Consider the following 14,578-nt stretch of genomic DNA (forward strand, 5'->3'; position numbering starts at 1 on the left):
ATATATATCTCCCTCACACTGTGCATGTAATGCAACATATGACACAGTGTATGTACGTACATGTAATAATGCTTACTCTGTGAGCTCATAGTGTGCTGGGCCCATGGAAGGACAGGCACTGAATGTTGCAATAGGGGCTCAAGAAAAGTCAGTTGGTGATAGAGGTTGAGGAAGAGAAGCTGAGGAGAAAGGTCTGAAAGGACACCAGAGGGAGAAGAGAGAGAAAAGTCTTATATCATGTATTTTGACCTCAGACTTCACCCATGGCATTATGGGCTTTACTCTAGTAAGGAAGTAATCACAACATGTGTTCCTAAGTTATATTGCTTTTCTTTTCATTTTATTGTATTGCAATTTGAAGTTGAATATATCCCAAAGTGGACCTTTAAATCTTACCAAGAATCCTGCTCTCTGCCACCACTGAAATCCATCTGTCTCCTTTGGAAAGTCCCTTGTGGCCCATTAACATCACTAAAATTTCCTGTGAAGCCTGTGGAGACCTAAGGGGAATGCAAAGACAGCACAGTTAATTCTAGACTGGGGGCAGGGAACCTTTTTTCCCCCCTATGGAGGGCTGCATTCCTTCAAGGATTATCTGTTGGGGGTTGCATCCAGGAGGGGGTGGGTAGCTTTTCTCTCTCTCTCTCTTATACACCCACACCCACACCCTGTCTGGGTTCAAACAGCACAACAAGCCAGAATATGGGTTGAGTATGGGTTGTCATTGAATCATGGGTTGCTGTTGAATTGTGGGTTATTGTGAGAACCCAGCTGTCCTAACAACTCAGGGTCTGTAAACCAAGAACAATGCACAAATAGGACCCATGGTTTGTTGTTGGGTTGTGAACTGTGGGTTGTTCATGGTTAACAAACCATGCTTTGTTAGTGTGGGTAGGTTCACCTAATATGACAAGTCATGATTCAACAACAACCCATGTTCAATGGCATATCCTGGCTTGTCATGTTGTGTGTACCCAGCCCCCCCCCTCTCTCTCACGCACACGCACAAACACACACACACACCCCTCCACCTCCCTCTCTGTCCAGTGGGCTATCAGGAGAGCCACAGATTAGCCTTGCCATTTTGAACTGATCACTTGCAGAGGGCTTTGGAAATTAGGCCAAGAGCTGGAGGTTGCCCATGCCTGGATTTTATGGTCTTCTAAAGCTCCGCTTTGTTAGATGGTGATATGCATTTCTTTACTTTCTTCAAAATATGAAAAGCCAGACCTCTGCTAATTCTGCAGAGGGAGCCCTGGATTTCTGCCCCCAATTCCTGCTCTGATGGCACTGTTAGTTTTACCCTACCCAGTGCCTGTTTACCCTACCCTGTGCCTGTTTGCATTCTCTTCCCCTCATTGTTTTATTATGGTTTTATTAGAATGTAAGCCTATGCGGCAGGGTCTTGCTATTTACTGTTTTACTCTGTACAGCACCATGTACATTGATGGTACTATATTATTATTAATAATAATAATAATAATAATAATAATAATAATAATGCAGGCAAGGTGTCTGAGCAGGTAGCATTAGGGTCATGTGATTGCTGAATCATGTGTCCTGATTTCTGTTCTGCTTTATCACTTCCTTAGCAGCTATTTGCCTTCACTTTGCTTCAGATGGTCAACTGACGAGGACCAGATTTTGTCTGTGTGACTTCGTCCAGCATAGAGGTCCTGTTGACCAAAATATCAGAACTCCCCCCCTCCTTCTCTCTCTCTCTCTCTCTCTCTCTCTCACACACACACACACACACACACACACACTGAAAACAAAGACCCTTATTTGTAAGGGAAATCAGATTCTTATAGCATTAGTATGCGTAGGTTACTTTGATTATGACATAAGCTGATGAGGATAAAACCTCTGGAATCTTTATTGATACGTGGTAGAAAATGCCATAGTGTAAAAAGTAAGGGGATGGGAAGCATGAGAAATACAAGGCAGTCCATCATCAGTGGGTTTAATAAATACTGAACCAGGCTCAAAATACTGTTTGAAGGGATTTGAAAAATAACATATACAAAAAATTACCGTTAAGGAATAAAATCATATGGGCTGCCTTGGCAGCTTTGATGAAAATCCAAGCCATGAAAAAACAGATGCACAACCATATTCTATATAATTTTAATGTTCTATAACTGTATTTACTTTTCAACAGCAGGATCTAATTTTGCCATGATTCCACCCTACCCACCCCACCCCCCATGTGCCTGAGAGAAGTATTTACTTAGCTTGTTCCTGTTTGGGTCGCTTGGGCCCTGCAGGCTTGGCAGAGGCTTGGCTGGACCTATGTCGGCCTATGACAGGCAGCAGGAGTTGGTGGAAAGTAATGGACTGCAGAGGAGAGTTGGTAGTGGTGAAAGCACCTCAAGTCAAATGCAGGTTCTGTCAGACCCTGGACAGCTCCAAGGGGCAGCAAGATGGTTTGTCCCTTAACCCAGTCATCCCCAAGCTGGGCTCCTCCAGTTGTGCTGCAACCTCTATAATCCCAACTATGTTGGCTGGGGGTGATGGGGGTTGTAGTCCTTCCACATGGAAGCTGCTTTTAGGCCTGGACAATCCTTCCTAGCCTCTCTCCTCAGTGGAACATGACCAGGGTCTAAAGAGGAGTCTGGCATTCTTACGATGCTTTGTCATTTCTAAACGTGTCCAATGGCACCTCAGCCAAGGATCTTCAAGGGAGCATGGAATTCTGGGCAGCTGGTCCACAGGTTTTCCTGAGGACTTGAGCTGCTCGCCCAAGTGATCTGCATAACTAAGTTTGTTTATTTGGTTGACTGATTGATTGATCGATCTTTCTACCCAAGAAATGGCACTCAAGGCAGCTAACAATAATAAATATGTAAAATAAAACTTCATTAAAACCATCATAAAGCAGAGTACAATTAAAAACACAACAAAATAATTAAAAACAACACCCAACCGAACAGACCAGCTTACATGCCAAAGCCTGCTGGAATGAAAATATATTTCCCTGCTGGTGGAAGGACATCAGAGAGGGAGCCAACCTGGCCTCCCTCAGCAGGGAGTTCCAGAGACTGAGAGCAACCATTAAGAAGGCCCTGTCTCGTGACTGATGGTGGCAGTACCGAGAGAAGAGCCTCCCCCTATGATCTTTTAACCCAGACAGGCTCATATGGGAGAAGGCATTCTTTCAGGTTCAGGATCTAGGGCCAACATTTGGTGGTCCTTTGGATGGGAGCCCATAGCTTCCTGTTTTGCTTTGAACATGCAGACTTCCTGATGCTTCCTCATTGGAGTTGCTACTCAGGGCCTGGAGTCATGATAGCTGATTCCTAAAGGATATGACAACTCTTGAAACATCCATCCAAAGGAATCCTTGAACCCTGGGAGATAGTTGAGTGGTTCTTTGGATCTTTGCCTAAGCAATTCTACATCAATACAGTCAAAGGCATTTCTAAGAGATGCAAGGAGGAGCTTTCTGGAATGAAGGTTGTTGTCGGGTGTTTTTTTAAAAAAAGTGTGCCAGGTCTAAAGCATGACAAAAAACGAAAAAAGAAGGAAAAGAAAGCCTACCTGGGGTGGGTTTAGTGCTCTTGTTGTGAGCCGTTCCACTGTTTGAGCTGCCTGTGGTCTGTCTAGACTCAAGGCTTTGACTCAGTTTCTAGCCGGCTGTGATATCTGAGTGCTCATTCTCCATCGACAACACCAGCGGCTGCTTCGCTTTACAAGAACCTCAGCCGTAAAACAACTGCAGCTGAGCTCATGTTTGAATTATAACAATGGTTAAATTAAGCTACGTGGGAGGGAGAACTGAAAGGCTGATGTGTAATTTTCTGGACAGTTTCTTTTCTTTTATGTTCCTTCATGAGGTCATCTGCTTTCTTCTGAGAAATAAACCCTTTGTTTGGTTTTCCTTTTATATTTAAGATCTTTTGTCAAATGTTTAATTCAGGAATATCTCATTGCCCTTTCTTTCCCCCCTTTTTTGAGAAGAGATGGGCCTCAAAAAAGACATTTTTGCAAAAAGATTCTTAAAGGAAATTGGTTCCTGTCCATTCCATTTTTATTTCTTATTGCTGATTGTTACTAAGCAAGTCTTCACACATTACATTTTTTGGTAGATCTCTAAGATTTTTTAAGTTTATACCTAAAAATGTAACTGTGAGTAAGGCCAACACTTGTTGCATCCATCATATAGCCATTTGGAAACCAAGATTAGGTGTATGCATAGTTTTAAACTCAGGTTTGTTGCCACATCTTGTAGGGGATGGCCCTAAAACTCCTGAACATCCAAAAACTCTCATTAGCAAATTAATCACGTGGCCTTTTCTCTCCTGCCCTTTTTGCCCCTGCTGGATTGTTGTTGATTGACCAAATTAAGAGATAATTGTAAATTAACTTGTTTTCAACATGTATTACTCTACTGCAGGAAAAACAATGAAGAGTCTTGTTGCAACTTAAAAGCTAACACTCTTATTATGGCATATGCCTTTGTGGACCTGAGTCACTTCATTAGATATATGAAGCGTTATCCTAAGTTAGCTGGTATATATATATATAGACTTCTAATATGTATAGAATTCTAATATACGTGGGTTATACAATGAAGAAGAAAATATAAACAATGAGGGAAATGAAATGCAAAAAGTAGAGACTGTGATCATTATGTTAAAGTTTAAGTGATTACGTACTAATCATTGGTAATAATGTAATAATTACTAAGGTTTAGATCATTGCCATGTTAATTTCAGCACAAACGTCCTGGTGTTGGTAAGCTAATTAACACCTGTAGTGGGATAAAAACTACCAGCTAAAAACTTTTCGTTTTCCTAAAGCTTTTAAAACTTGATTTTGCCCTGACTTTTATACTGCCTGTTTGGTGCATTCTCTTCCCCTCCTTATTGTTTTATTATGATTTTATTAGAATGTAAGCCTATGCGGCAGGGTCTTGCTATTTATTGTTTTACTCTGTACAGCACCATGTACATTGATGGTGCTATATAAATAATAATAATAATAATAATAATAATAATAATAATAATAATAATAATAATAATAATAAAAACAACCTATTATTCTGAATCATGCCGCAGATTATAGAAATGAACTTTCAGTTTGGAGTCTCCCTTTGAAGAGCTTTTTTTCAAGAATGGCCACTTCCAGGTTAATAACAGAATATCTTGGGTGGTTGAAATGTTCTCCCACTGGTCTCTGAACATTATCTTTTCTGATGTTCAGTTTGTGTCTTTCTATTTATTTTTTATTTTTTGTCGAGACTGGCTTGTTTGTCCTAGCTAGAATGGATTGGACAATGTTCCAGAGAACCAGCCACAAGACTGTTTAGCTTACAATATTTCCCATGCTAGAACCCAATTTGTCAGGGAAGTCTGCTCCCTACTATTACGAAATTGTAACATGCAATTAATCTAGATTAATTCCACCAATTAATGTTTTCAGTAGTCACTTACTGTAACTTCGTTAGATTGTTAAAAGCAAAGCAGTTAATTGACCAAAACACTGCAATCAGCTGACAGCCCTACTGGTGAGCAATCTATGAATTCAAATATTTCTGGGCATTAAACAAAGTGAGCTAGACCCAACGAAAGCTTATGCCATAATCAGTCCAGCATAAGTCTTTCTGGTATCACTGGGTGCTTTGTTGTTTCTGAGCATAATGACAGGGCCATCTAGTCCCCTGAGTCAGTTTTCCAAAATGGCCATTTTATGCTTTGGGGAAGCATACAAGCATGCCATGATTGGAAGAACAGCTGTTCCACGGCTGGCTCCAGGTTTGGAGGGAGGGCAACGTGTCCTCTGGTGAGCCCTCTCCACTGCTGGTTGGCTCTGCTTGGTCATTCTGGCTGTGAAGGCAGGCAGGACTGGCTCTACCATTACACAAAGTCAGGCAGCTGCCTCCAGCAGCAAATTGCTTAGAGATGGTGAGGCAGTGGTAGACAAAGTTGCAAGTGCCATGTGGCCTGTCCTGCAACTCCTAAGCTAGCCTGCTGCCCTCAGGTACAGGGGAGGATACTGTCCTGCTACCAGTGTTGATGTTAGATTTAACTACTGGTATAGTCACCTCCTCTACATGGAATGGGAGGCAGGAGCCATCTGGTCCTTTGGCCCAGGCAACAAAATGTCTTGGGCCAGCCCTGGCAGCAAGCATAGGGTGACCATATGAAAAGGAGGGCAGGGTTCCTGTATCTTTAACTGTTGTGATGAAGAGGGAATTTCACCAGGTTCTCCATATATACAAATGACACCTGACATTCCCATTTCTATGCAACTGTTAAAGATACAAGAGCCCTGTCCTCCTTTTCATATGGTCACCCTAAGCAAGCAGTAGTAGCAATAGTGGTGCTCAAGGCAGCACCAAGTAGTTGGGTCAAGCCACCATCTAAATTTCCTGATCGGGCATCACTCTGTGGCATTCTGGGAAGTTTAAACAGCAACTATGTACATTGATGGTGCTATATAAATAAATAATAATAATAATAACAATAACTAGGACCAGACACCGAGCATTGCTTCGAGCACTGGGCCCTGCCTGAGTGCTGGGCCCATGGCAGCTCCCTGACGATGCCAAGGTCTGATACCAGCCCTATTCCACACACCCCACCCAGCATGCCATATTCAGAGGTTGCATCCTTGCATCATATGTCCAGAACTGCATTTCTCTCCAAATCCACAGGATATCAAGGTAAACATCTAGATCCAAATGGACCTTGGAAATGGATATTGTTGTGACTTTAAATCTTCCATGATATTTTCAGCGTGGTGCTTATTATCTAGTTTTACTTCCCTGTGTTGAAAGTTACTCATGCCTTCTGCCAGAGTGGCCCAACCTGACCCCAGACCAGTTATATGGGAGGGAAAGGATTGGAGCTGAAAATAGAAAATACAGAACTACTCTGAAACAGACGGGAGAGCTCAGGGCTGATCTCTCAAATAGTTTTACTTCATATGCATTATGTGCATTTCCAGATGTTGACAATATGCTTAAGCAATAAACAGTGCTCTTATTGCCAATGGCCAGATGTGGAATACTCAGTGTTCTGCTCTCTCATGGCAACGCTAATAAGGAGGTTCAGTACTATGACACGCAATTGCAATATTGAATCATGGGGCTTTTAAAAAATGGAAAAGAAAAGGAGAATGATAACCATATTGCATCTCTAGTCTGCTTTGACCATACCTTAGTGGCCTTTCCACATGTTATGTACTGGCAAATCCATGTTCCCCACCATGTGTCTAAGCAACAAGCATACCTGCTATAAAACACAGTCCAAGATTAAATACAGCTGCTTGCCAGTGTTCAAATGCAGTCATATACTAAGCACCATTGCATGTTATCTTCTCAGCAAACCTGAAATATATGGGGCTGATCCACTGATGAAACTAGAACACCAATGTGTTCTTGGAGAAAGTATCTGAGTCCGATATAGTTGATAGGTGATTGCATATCAACTAACTGAAATTGCCATACACACAATCACACATATTACGGATAATAAATGTCTAAGGGAATATTCAGCATATAAATGTGTAGAGGCGAATTTAAAGGAAATTTTCGGAAGTGAGTTTCTTCCAGCTCTAGTTTCTGCCTTGAAAGATATATTAAACCTGCTAATAGTTCTAGACCAACCTTTCACAAACTGGTGTGTTGGAGCATGGCCATGCCGGGTAAGCATGATGGGAGTTGTAGTCCAACACATCTGGAGGGCACCAGACTGGGGAAGGATGCCATAGGCCAGTGGTCTTCAACTGGACCAGACCCGAAACCTACCTTGGATTCCCAACCTGCAACATGGAACCCACTTCCACAATTTTCTCCATGCCCAACATGGTGGCAACAGCTTTGCTGCAACCTGTCTGGACTGAACTCTCAACCCACTTTTGGTCGTGACCCACCAGTTGAAAACCACTGCCATAGACAAATTAACCATTACCCAGATAAGGAGATTGGTGTGTGGATACAACCCTGTACTCTATTTAACGACATTATCATTTGTTTTACTATTCAGCCTTCATGTATTGGTTATATATACAACTGTATTTTATACAATCGTATTTTGTTGTAATGGCCTTTGGCTATATAAAATAAAGATTACAGAGACAGTGTGGAAGCAAACTCCTGAACTCCAATAACTTGCTAGACCAGAAAACACAGCCATCTGTCATATGCACATCCGAATGCAGTTGTTTTCGATCTGCATGGAGTTACTTTAAATGGGGGTGTGCATTCGGATGTAAATCTGTATGTGCATCTCCGTCTGTATTCTGGCACAAGTAGTCCTGCTTCCTAGACTTTTTATTAACGTGTGGCAAAGTTGATCGTGGAGACTGGCCACAACACAATACAGAAAGAAGCATCCTGGAGCCCAGCGATTTCAGTGGTTATAAGAAAAAAGCAGAAGAGCCGGCCAGGTGCGGATACTCTTTAGGCTAGGAGTGGACAATGCACTGCCCACAGTCAGGATGCGCCCCCCGGCACCTCCAGTATGGCTCCCACTGTCCTCTGCCACCCTCCAAATATTGGAGGGGGGGAGAAAGAATGGCTGGTTCACTGCCAAAATTTGGCAGCAAACTGCTACGGAAGGGCGGGGACGGGGACGGGGACGGGAGAGGAGGTTGAAGCAGAAGCAGAAAGTGAGCTGTTGTGCTGCTTTCTTAAAGAGACATATATCACAACCCTCACAACAGTGGGCTTGTGCTATGGCAAAGGACTCAGATGACCTTTTCCCAGTCAACCCCAGCCAAAAATAATCCACCGGCCTCACACCCAAGGGATGCATGAAGTGACTGTGAGACCCGAGTGAGGGAGTGGGAGTATATGGAAAAACCCAGGCCCTCGCTGCGTTGAGGTGTAGGCTGCCCACGATGAACTCATGGATCTCTGCCTCCACCCTTTCCTCCACCATTTCCCGTGGTTGCTGTTAATCACCTCGGGAGCCAAGCTTGTTTTGCAAAGAAAAGCACACCATAGTCAAGTCCATGCTAAAAATGCTTTTGCCACCTTGCGGTCTCCTGTTTCTCCACTTCCGCCAGCAGAAAAGGGCAAAGAAGGAACTCTCCTCAACGACAGCGCTCAAGCTTGGATCCATCCAAAGGATCTTCCTTGGTGAAGGGAAGGGGCAGGGCAGGGCAGGGGAGGGGAACAGGCTTAGCCCTGGATGGAAAGCCAGCCCCTGGCCCCCAGAGTTTCCCATCAAATACGTAGGTGGGGACCGGGCAATTGCACTTCCCTGAAAGGACCTTGAACATATTTTTTTTAAAAAAAGGATTCCATTAATTCCCCATGCTTTTCCTCTTGCAAGGAACCCAAGGCAGCTTATATGGTCCTCCTCCTCTCCATTTTATCCTCACAACAACAGCCTTGTAAGATAGGTTAGACAGCGAGTCCATGACTGGCCCAAAGTCACCCAGTGAGCTTCATGACCGAGTAGGGACTAGAACCCAGATCTCCCAAGTCCCAGTCCAACACTGTAACTACTACACTACGCAGGATCTCAGATTTCTTCTATCATTAGGAGTGAGCTGCGATGCTCTTTGCCGGTCAGGATTTTCACCTTTCCGATGATTTTCAAGGGCACATTGGAAGAAAATTCACTGTGAAGAATTAGCGTTGACTTTGCTTGGACCTCCAAAGCAAAACGTGGAAATGGTTCCAATCAGGGGCAGCCTTAGGATCAATAACACCCTGGGCGAGAAGGGCCTTTGGTTCCCCCTCCCCTGTGGTCACCTTTGCAGGGCTGCTCAGAGGGTTTATGGGGTTTGGTGTAGGTGTGATATCGGTGCCCCCTTAGCTCTTCTTGGCATGCCCCTCGGCTTAGCTTGGCACCCCTTCCAGCTTGGTAACGTGGGCGACCGCCCAGCGTGCCCACCCTTAAGGCCTGCCCTGGCTCCAGTGGGAAGGAAGGGGCCCCTTCTGACAGCTCAGAGCTTGCAGCCATAGCTTACAAAGCCTTTAGCTCAGGGGTGCACAAACTTTTTGGCTTCGAAGACTGCGCCAGATGTTTGTGAGGTGACAAGAGGCTATACACACACGCACACACAACTCACATTCACACACACACACACCACACACACTTACCGCAGCAGCAAAAGGTCTTGGTCTTGCAGGAACAGCATCGTTTCCATGTCATGGCATCAGGACCTTGAAGGCCCGGCCCTCCGCCCACGCCAGCCACCCCAACCTGATTGACAACAAATGAAGAAGGGGAAAATGCTTTAGAAACAGGCTCTATGGTTCCTGTCATAGAAGTCTTATTCCTAGAATGCCCCCCCACCACCACGTTATCCTAACCACAACACTGTAAGGCAATTTAGGCTGTCTGAGAGTGATTGGCCCAAGGTTGCCCAGTGAGCTTCATAGTTGAGTGGGAATTAGGACCTGGTTCTCCCTGGACCTAGCCCGATGCTCTAATCCACCCTTCCCCAATCATAAGAATGTAAGAAGAGTCATGCTGGATCAGACCAAGGATCCATCTAGTCCAGCACTCTGTTCACATAGTGGCCAACCAGCTGTTGGCCAGGGACCAACAAAGTAGAACAAAGTGCAACAGCATCCTCCCACCCATGTTCCCCAGCAACTGGTGCATAAAGGCTTACTGCCTCGGATACTAGAGGTAGCACATAACCATCATGGTTATAATTCCTTCTCCTTCAGGAATTTATCCAACCCCCTTTTAAAGCCATCCAAATGGGTGGCCATCACTGCATCTCGTGGTAGTGAATTCCATCGTTTAACTCTGCGCTGTGTGAAGAAGTCCTTCCTTTTGTCTGTCCTGAATCTCCCACCCATCAACTTCATAGGATGACCCTGGATTCTAGTATTATGGGAGAGGGAGAAAAATGTCTCCCTATCCACATTCTCCACTCTTTGCATAATTTTGTACACCTCTATCACCCTTAGCCTGCTTTTTTCCCAGCTAAACAATCCCAACTGTTGTCACCTTCCCTCATATGGGAGACGCTCCAGTCCCTTGATCATTTTAGTTGCCCTTGTCTGCAATCTGGACTGCAACTGCCATCATTCCCAGCCAGTATGGCCAATGGACAGGAATGCTAGGAAAGCGGTGAGTGGCTGTCCAACCCATCTGCAGGGCACCAGGTTGGGAAAGGCTGCTATAACCACTACACCAGACTGGACAGGTATGACATCCAAGGCCAGAGCTCTACCAGTCTGGAGGTGAGGAGAAGAGCGAAGGTTCTCCCTGGGTCCTAGCTGCCCCTGCCCCTCTTGGCAGCTCCAGCTGGGTGGATGCTGGCTCCATGGTGCCAAGGACGGACCTCTGCATAATGTTTCAGTTGATGGCAGCTCCTCCCCGTCCAGCTCTGCCATTAGGAAGCTGCTCCCAATGAAAACATTCAATCATCACCCAGAATGCACAGGTTGGCGCCGAGCCACGCAATATCGTTCCGGCAGGGCTGTTCTTTAAAAATAATTTCCATGTTTTTATTTCTGTGATGTACCACCATACATGAAACTCTATTAAACTCTTGGCCCGCAGTGCAGGCAAGCCATCTGGGTTTCATTGAGCAGCGAAAGAATACGGTAATTAAGAAACTTTTGTGGAGCCAGGGCTTGGAAGGCTAAAAATAAAATCAATTTGTGCATGAGCCTGTACCTCTGAGCTTCATTAACTTTTCTCCCTCTGCCCCCATTTGGTGGTTCCAGTCCCCTTGGCATCGCCCCGCCCCACAACACGCCGCCTGACTCCCTTCTCACAGTAAGCCGTCTCTGCCAAACCAAACAACTACTTTCCATTCCATGGCACAGGGGAGTAAAATCTGGCGATTGCTCCGGGTCAGAAAGCAGGTATGCTTTTTTAAAAAAATCCATAAAATGTGATTATGGCCTTGAAGAAATGAGGAAAGAGACTGCAGACACAATGCACTTTCCCACATGGCCAGTGCTCCGACGCGCATGCCTTCTTTCAGCCTGTGTTTGCTTGGCAAGCAGCTGTCCTCGGCGAGCATGCTGCGTCTAGTGCATGGGTTGGGAACCACTGGTCTGTGGGCTGGATGTGGCCCCTCGACCCTCACTGTCCAGCCTGCGGTGCCCCCTCCCTTCTCGGTTGCCCCCGCAGCAATTAGCCTTGAGGAATGCCTTCCACTGGCTTCAAGGGGAGGCTTTTCCCAAACGTAACTGTGGTGTGTGGGGTGATTAACAGTCTACTAGCATTCAAGAACGCTATAAAGACTGATCTCTTCCGGCAGGCCTATCCGGTGGAATTTTAAGATGTTTTTAGAATGTTTTTTAGGATGTTTTAACAATGTATATTATGTTTTAATTCAGTTTTATGTATTTTACCGTTTACTGTTGTTCCCCGCCTTGATCAAAATGGAGAGGCGGGTAAGAAATAAAACAACAACAACAATAACAACAACAACAAGTATTATTATTATTAGGGGTTGGTGGGGATTGCAGCCGGGGCAGGATTCCACATGCTGTGCCACTCCCCTGCACTGCAACTACACTTTAGTAAAGCCTTCCCTTGAAGCCAGTGGAAGCCTTTTCTTCTATTGCGGTGTCGTGGGGGGGGGGATTTGGGGAGGGGAGATCGCAGCTGGCTGTGTGTGTGTGACAACAGGCCTGTTCAGACACACGCTAAGCCATGGTTAGGCCGCTGACCCTTTTGCAGCAAATGGTTAGTGAGTGTCTTTAAACATGTAGCCACCGTGGTTAGGAATGGTTCACCCAACATGCTAAGCCATAATGTTTAGCTCAAAATGCTTTAACATAGGGTGACCATATGAAAAGGAGGACAGGGCTCCTGTACCTTTAACTGTAATGTAGGAAAAGGAATTTCAGCAGGTGTCAATTGAAGAGGGTGAAATTCCCTCTCCATCACAAGAGTTAAAGCTGCAGAAGCCCTGCCCTCTTTTGTATCTGGCCACTCTACTATAGCTAGTGTAGCTTTAACTGTTGTGATGAAGAGGGAATTTCACTCACTTCAATTGACACCTGCTGAAATTCCCTTTCCTACATTACTGTTAAAGATACAGGAGCCCTGTCCTCCTTTTCATATGGTCACCCTACTTTAACACCATGGTTTAGCATGTCATCTGAACAGGGTCAATATGTGTGCGAGAGTGAGTGGGTTTGCATTGGGTGAGAGAATGGGGGGGGGAGAGAGAGAGAGAGAGAGAGAGAGAGAGAGAGAGAGAGAGAGAGAGAGGGGTGGCCCTATCCTCTTTAGTTTTGACCTTGCCCCCATTTTACAGGAGCATGGCCCTTCTCTGGCATGGCCCACCCCCACCCCTCCCAAAGGTTCTTGAGAAAAGAATGGAGCTCTTGAGCTGAAAAGGGCTCCCCACCCCTGAGGATGTTCAGCTTCTCTTTGAGGTGGCAAAAGGGACTGTACTACTTTGGCCTCCTCACAGTCCCAGTGAGGGTTCACATAACTGAATGCTCCTCAATACAGTGACCATCATCCTGTGCATAGAAAACTAGATGTCAGGGAGAAGAGTTCAAGCTAGCCTACTGTCTGAAGTGCTCGTCTAGACATGACCTCAGTGGTTACACTGGGAGCCTAATTTACAATTGGTTCCAGGTTAAGACACATATTTTTACCCAGGCATTGAATATGTATAATTTCTTAGTGTGCCTGTAATTGTAATTTCACTGTAACTGAAATCGATTAAAATGTATTGTAATCAAAAAGAGTAATTGATTTTTATCAATAAATTTTATTTATTTAAATAATAATAATAATAGACATGACTTGGCAAAGCCCATCATGTTCATCTAGAAAAACCGCCATCAGCAAGAAAAAAGAGATGATGATAATAATAATAATAATAATTGCTGTCTTTTATTATGACTGTGGATATTCATGGTATTGTGTTGTATTAGTTTTTAAAATTATTTCTTATATATATCGTACACTGCCCTGGAATCTCATGCAATGAAAAGTGGTCTGGAAATGTTTTAAAGAAATGAATAAAACACATAATAAATTGTGTGCTTACTGAAGACAGCAGCTTACCAAACAAAGAGCTCCATCAGACAAGTGTTTTATTGCATGCTTGTTACTGGGCACTCACGGGTTTTTGCGGGTCCCTCTCACAATGTCTGCCTCCCGTGTGCCTCCCACCCCTTCTGGCCTTCTTCGCACCACAAAAAAACACCCCAGTAAGTCCAACTTATTTTTAAAAATGGAAGTTGCTGCTATCTCCTGCTGCATGCAGGAGAAGCAGTGGGATCAAAACGGCCCCCTGAATGGGCCACATGCGTGTTGTTTACTTCCTCTTTTGAAACAGGAAGTAATGAGGGACAAATGTGTAGAGAAGTGATGGTAAGCAAACACAATTTTCCTCGTTGGATGGCCCTAACTGATGGTTGACTTTTGACAGTGCTGCACACCTTGGGGAGGGAGGGCACTGAATAGAGGTGCCTGGTTTCCTCTTCACCAGAGGCAGAGCTATATTTGGGACGAATGGGGCAGCGACCCCCTGCTTCTACCCTGCCCACTTGCAGAGAAATCCACTCCGACCAGGTACATTTGCTCCAATGCACAGCATGCAGCTGCCAATTGTCCTGCATGATCGTCTCTTGTCCTCCTCCAGATACAATATTGTGTATCTGTCCTGTCCTTTGCCCCAC

This window comes from Elgaria multicarinata, chromosome 8, assembly GCF_023053635.1.
Source record: "Elgaria multicarinata webbii isolate HBS135686 ecotype San Diego chromosome 8, rElgMul1.1.pri, whole genome shotgun sequence".
Classification (NCBI taxonomy): Eukaryota; Metazoa; Chordata; class Lepidosauria; order Squamata; family Anguidae; genus Elgaria; species Elgaria multicarinata.